Raw genomic sequence first — 6000 nt, forward strand, 5'->3', positions numbered from 1 at the left:
GATATATTTAGTGATTGTGATGTAATATTTCCTTGTCTTTTAATCTATTAATTTCTTGTAGTGGATTATTTAGTGATTGTGATGTAATATTTCCCTGTCTTTTAATATATTAACTTTCGATGTTGGGACTTTTTTTTTGTATCAGTGCATGAAAACTCATGTATGGATTGGATATTATTTTAGGTTCATTGTTTTTTCCACCACAATTTAAAAATTATTGAATGTAAACATTTTTACCTGTTAAGATAACGAAAGAAACTGATTATTTGCGAAAAATGGTCAATTGTTTCCTTATGGAGTCACTCTTACAGTGGGTAGACTAGTCTGCGAATATATAGTTTGATGATTTAGCGGAAATTGGTTTAAAATCGTTGTGCTGTAGGTTGTAGATGAAACCACTTTTATTATAATCGTCATCTTCATGAAGGTTAAGGGAGGAGAAAATAGAATTTTTTCACACATACATATATATTTGTATGTATATGTGTATGTATTTATATTATTTATTTATTTGTATGTATGTATGTATGTATGTATATGGTATATGTATATGTTGTGTGTGTGTATCTCTATAAATATATCTATCTGTCTATTATCTCTATATATCTATATATTCGTAATTCGAATTTGTGAACAAGGAAATGAATGGTTATAGGCACATTAACCCAACCCCCCATCCCTCATTATCGTCCCCTTCACAAAACATAAGTGAGGCCAGAGGAGCAGCGTGAATCGGAAGAGACACACCCTAATTTCCTCATTAGCGTTAGGTCGGCAATCCTTGTGTAGCAGACATAGCAACCTCTTTACGAAATATGGTCATTGGTTTCGCTAGTTCCTCTTCGCATCTTCTGCCAGACCTTTCGCAGTTAAAACGCCGCTGAGTTATTTGTTGACGTAATGGTACAATATGACGTTTCCCTGTATTGTGTATTTATTTAAAATTCACGTCTTTATGTCTTTTGTACCAGTGTTTAGAGTATTCATGAAGTTGTTATCAATAAATGTAATGTAAGTCTGAATATATGAATAAATTGCAGTTTGTACTGTGATTATTATTATTGCTTGTAATAGCGATAAAATGGTAGATCATCTGAGTATAATGGTAATAGTAGATGAGTAAAAAAAATATCGCAAAGACGCTACGTTCATTATCTGCGACCTTACTAGATTTGTGTGTGGGTGTGGGTGGGTTGGGGGGGGGGGGGGGGGGGACTAGAAAGAAAAGATAGTGAAAAGTTAGTCAAGGAAAGTCAGACTTGGCGTTTTCATTATGTATGTAAATGTATAGTTCGTTATTCCAGGCGCCGAAACAAAACGTAACTTTAAAGAAGGAGGAAATCATAAGATATTATAAACTTAAATTAATTCCTTATTACTGGACCATGGCTTGTAGGTGCTACGTCAAGATAGATATATATATATATATATATATATAGATATCTATATATATATATATATTTAATATATATATATATATATATGTATATATATTTTATATATATATATATTTATATATATAATATATATATATATATATATATATATATATATATATATATATATATATATATATATATATATATTATTAATAGGACCTCATTGAAACTGGATGGTATCTAGCGGAGATATTTATTAAAACTTATGATTATTATGACACTGGCTTGTAGGTACGTCAAGATATAAAATATCTTATATTTTATAATAATTATTATATAGATATTACAGTATATATGATATATATATATATATATATATAAAATAATATATATATATATATATATATATGACCTATATATATATATATTATAGATATGTATAATGTTATATAGATATACAGGCAGGAGATATTTATTAAAAAAATTTACAAGCTTTCCTGAACTAACAGTCGTCATTGTATAAGTATCCGTGGATACTTGACAGTGATGACTGTTAGTCTGGGAAAGGTTGTAACTCTTTTTTTTTTTTTTTTTGAATAAATATCCGCTAGATACCATCCAGTTTCAATGGGGTCCTGTTAGTAATTTAATCAATGCATAGAACAATGATTTCTATATATATTATATATAATCTCAAGTATAAAATGCCCATTTAAAACACACTCGTTTAAAGCTAAGGACTGTATTTCGGTGGACTGACTCCCACCTTTATCAAGTAGTCCACCGAAATATAGTCTTTGCTTTAACCAGAATGTTTTAATGGGCTTTTTATACTTGAGACGTATTCTATTTTAAAAGAAGAATTTATTTACACACACACATATATATATATTAATATATTATTATATATATATATATATATATATATATATATATTCTGATATTGTTATATATGTATATGTTATATATCACATACATACATACGCACATACATACATAGTATATTTGCGTCCGAAGTTATGGAAAGCGATTTGGGAGGAGGATTCTCTCTCTCTCTCACTCTCTCTCTCTACACACACACACACACACACACACACACACACATATATATATATATATATATATATATATATATATATATATATATATATATATATATATATATATATATATATATATATTATGAATTTTATTACATCACATGATTCATGTAAATATGTTAAGCTGCAAATGTCCTTTAATATCTAATTCGCTCTATATGTTAATTGAAGGGGAATTCGTCGGCTCATGTGCTCGAACCTTTGAACCAAGAATTTAGTACGTACAATGACGCTCTTTACCCACAAGGCTATCTCAAGAAGTATAATTTAATGCCACCTTTCCCCTACAAATCCCTGTTGCATATATGTGTTAATATGTAGTATGATCTGAAGAGTAAGTTGATGGATGTAATGGCGATAGGAGGAGTGGCAGGTGATGTATTTGATCCTTACCTGATTGAAGCGAGAGTGAAAAAAAGAAGTAATTTAGGAGGAGGAGAAGGATGCTAAATGTGGCTGTCTTAGTAGGATAAGTAAGTTTGATGTTGAGAAATATGAAATGTAGATGAAGGGAAGATTGAAGAAAAGTATGCCAGGGCTGCATGCACCGAAATCGAAAGAATCAATGGGAAATATATAAAATTCATGGATAGGTCCATAATTTATCAGATATTGCCCTTGGGCGTATTCGCTTAGGAAGTCGGAATAAATGAGTTTGTGGTGAGATGATCATCCAATCTGGATGGAATGGACGTTACTCTAGCGATAAAGAGAGTGCGTATAAGGAAGTCAAGGATAAAGTGGGTGAGAAAATGGCCCAGATGTTATAAAAACCTGTTGGTAAATCTGATAAAATAGAGCAGGGAGACAAAGAAATGTAATTGGATCCTAGAATTAGCGAAGTCGATAGGGAGACTGAGGAGAATGCAGTCCTGTGACGATGATGCGAGTATCTTGATGATTATCTAGGGATGGGACGAAGACCAGTTAATCTGAAGTTCAGTTTGAAAATGCAAGCGGAAGTGACTTGATATGTTCTCCACTCCCAGAACCTCGAATCAGTAACTTAAAAATTAATATCTTGACCCTTGGTCTCAAATTGTTGATCTAGAAAACTGAGTTCTAATATTCAAACATTAATCGAGCAATTCATATCGAGTTTCGGTTATTGTACCGCATATATAAATATATACATACACATGTGGGTGCGTGTGCTTGTAAAATGCGGTACTAAGTGTTACCGCAGATGTTGCTCTCCAAGGGAACAGAAACAGTTGAGTGCAAATTTTAGTGTCTGTGAACCTCTTGGAAGTAGATCTAGAGATGCTGTTTCAGATTGCCTGTTTTTGGACGTACTACACTGATGGTAGGAAAAGCTATATAAATTGGAGGAGCGCCTACAGCTTAGTTGGCCACGGGTTTCGTCTGCTAGGTAATCGGCGGACGAATACAAACAAGATGGCGGCCGTTTGTTTTGGCGCTAGTTTCGAAAACCTGTGTACTAATATAAAACCCAAAAACCTATAAAAACGGTAATGGGGGAACCTGTTGGGAACCGGGGTTTTTGGGTGGGGGGGAGAACACACGAGAATGGGTAAAAGTTCTTTAAAATGGTAAGGGGGGACCTATTGGGAAACCGGGGTTTATGGGTGGGGGAATACACAGACGACGACAATGAACACTAGGAAAATCACCAAATAGCTGTGTGGATGATCCCCTACTCTACATTCGTTCCCCGTTCGGTCAGGCCAACTAAACTGTCCCCCCTACTCAGTTTAGTTGGCCAAGGTTAACGTCTGCTAGTTGATCGGTTCATGAGATAAGTAGCCTAGGTAATTAAACTGTCCCCCTACTCTACATTCGTTCCGCGTACCATCCCCCCTACTCAGTTTAGTTGGCCAAGGTTATCGCCTGCTAGTTAATCGGTTCATGAGACGAGTGGCCTAGGTAACTAAACTGTCCCCCTACTCAACATTCGTAGACTGAACATATGCGCTATTAGCCTAAGAGAACGTTCATGCATGAGATGCGCTACCTGGCCAACTGAACTGATCCTAACCAAACGAACCAACCTAACCAGACTTAGGCCGCGTGCCCTTACCTGGCGGGGGGGCTTTGCCCCCCTGGACCCCCCAGTATTATATGGTAACAGTGATTGCGACCTAACCAAAGGGACCAACCTAACCATACTTAGGACGCGTGCCCTTACCTGGCCGGGGGGACCCCCCCCACCCCCCCCCCAGTATGATATGGTAACAGTGATTATGACCTAACCAAAGGAACCAACCTAACCACACTTAGGTTGCGTGCTGTAACCTGGCCAGGGGGCTTCGCCCCCCTGGACCCCCCAGTATGGTATGGGAACAGTGATTGCGACCTAACCAAACGAACCACCCTAACCTATGGCGAGTTCTGTAAAGCAAGCATTGTTATGCTACTATTTTAGCGATCATTTCATTAACATGCGCCGTTACTTGTACATTCGGACATGACTGGCACCGGTAACTTCTTACGGATATGTAAACACACTTAATATTTGCTAGAATACATGGATTAAAGTCGTGTCTGAGTTCATAGTTCGAACACGTGTACTGCTAGCGCACATGAATGTTCGGATACGGTGAGCAGCCCTGACTTCCGCTTCCCAATAAAAACACTGACCTGCTATATATTACCTACTTGGTTTCAACCTTAACAAATGAACATATCTTAGATACATCGATTAACTTACCTTAATATTGGGAGGCATCAAGTCCGTGCTCGGCCCGAGTCCCCCCAGAAATAAAGTCAAGCTTAGAGTTGGAAGTCGGAATCATCAGAGTCTTCGGGGAACGCGATTCTTCTTTTCTTTCTGGCTGGGATCATTCGTCATGGCAAAGAATCACAAGGTCTGGTATAGTAACTGGAATGGCGGCGGCAAATTGCACGTGCACGGGATACGACGTGGAAGCGGACATGATGAATGTTTATATGCTGACACAAAGGAACACACTGGCCCTGGGGTCGAATCATGGTTGGGCAGGGTCGAGTCAGGGAACTACTTACCTTGGCGGAGGGATTAAGGGTCGGGCAGGTGTTGCGCGGCCTGGCCAAGGGTTTCGTCTGGTATAGGCGGTAGAAATGAATAAAAGAGGCCTAGCATAAAATTAAGAATTGGTAGGATTCTTATAAATACTGATAATAAATAACGGAGCTCCTACAGTTTAGTTGGCCACGGGTTTTGTCTGCTAGGTAATTGGCGGACGGCAAGCAAAAGTGTTGTATCGTCACATTAGGAACTCGTGATTTCGAGGAGCCGTAGGAAAAAGTAAACAAAACTGATCAGCTGATACCATCATGCCGGCCAGAAATTGTCGGACTGTGGCAAAATTTGCTGCAGTGGTGTATTTCTCGGAATCTTACGTGAATGCAAGAGTAACAAAAAACGTTTGTGGGTTCGAGAGTGGCCCAGGAGAAGAGAAGCCAAAGGTCTGAGAGTACGTCCTATCAGCAGCAGCCATCTTGTTTGTTGACACTATGCTGTGGCTCGCGGATCGTGTTGGCTGCTTCCCATTCTGTCGGAAAGCTAAAATCTCTAGCTA

General features: G+C 37.5%; 1 protein-coding gene across 1 annotated transcript in view; it reads left to right on the forward strand.

Annotated features, from left to right (window-relative positions):
- The window catches only part of LOC135196168 (NBAS subunit of NRZ tethering complex-like), a 668624-nt gene that overhangs the window by 177216 nt on the left and 485408 nt on the right, over nucleotides 1-6000 (forward strand). The gene's annotated exons all lie outside the window — the stretch shown is intronic.

This window comes from Macrobrachium nipponense, chromosome 17, assembly GCF_015104395.2.
Source record: "Macrobrachium nipponense isolate FS-2020 chromosome 17, ASM1510439v2, whole genome shotgun sequence".
In the NCBI taxonomy this organism is placed as follows: Eukaryota; Metazoa; Arthropoda; class Malacostraca; order Decapoda; family Palaemonidae; genus Macrobrachium; species Macrobrachium nipponense.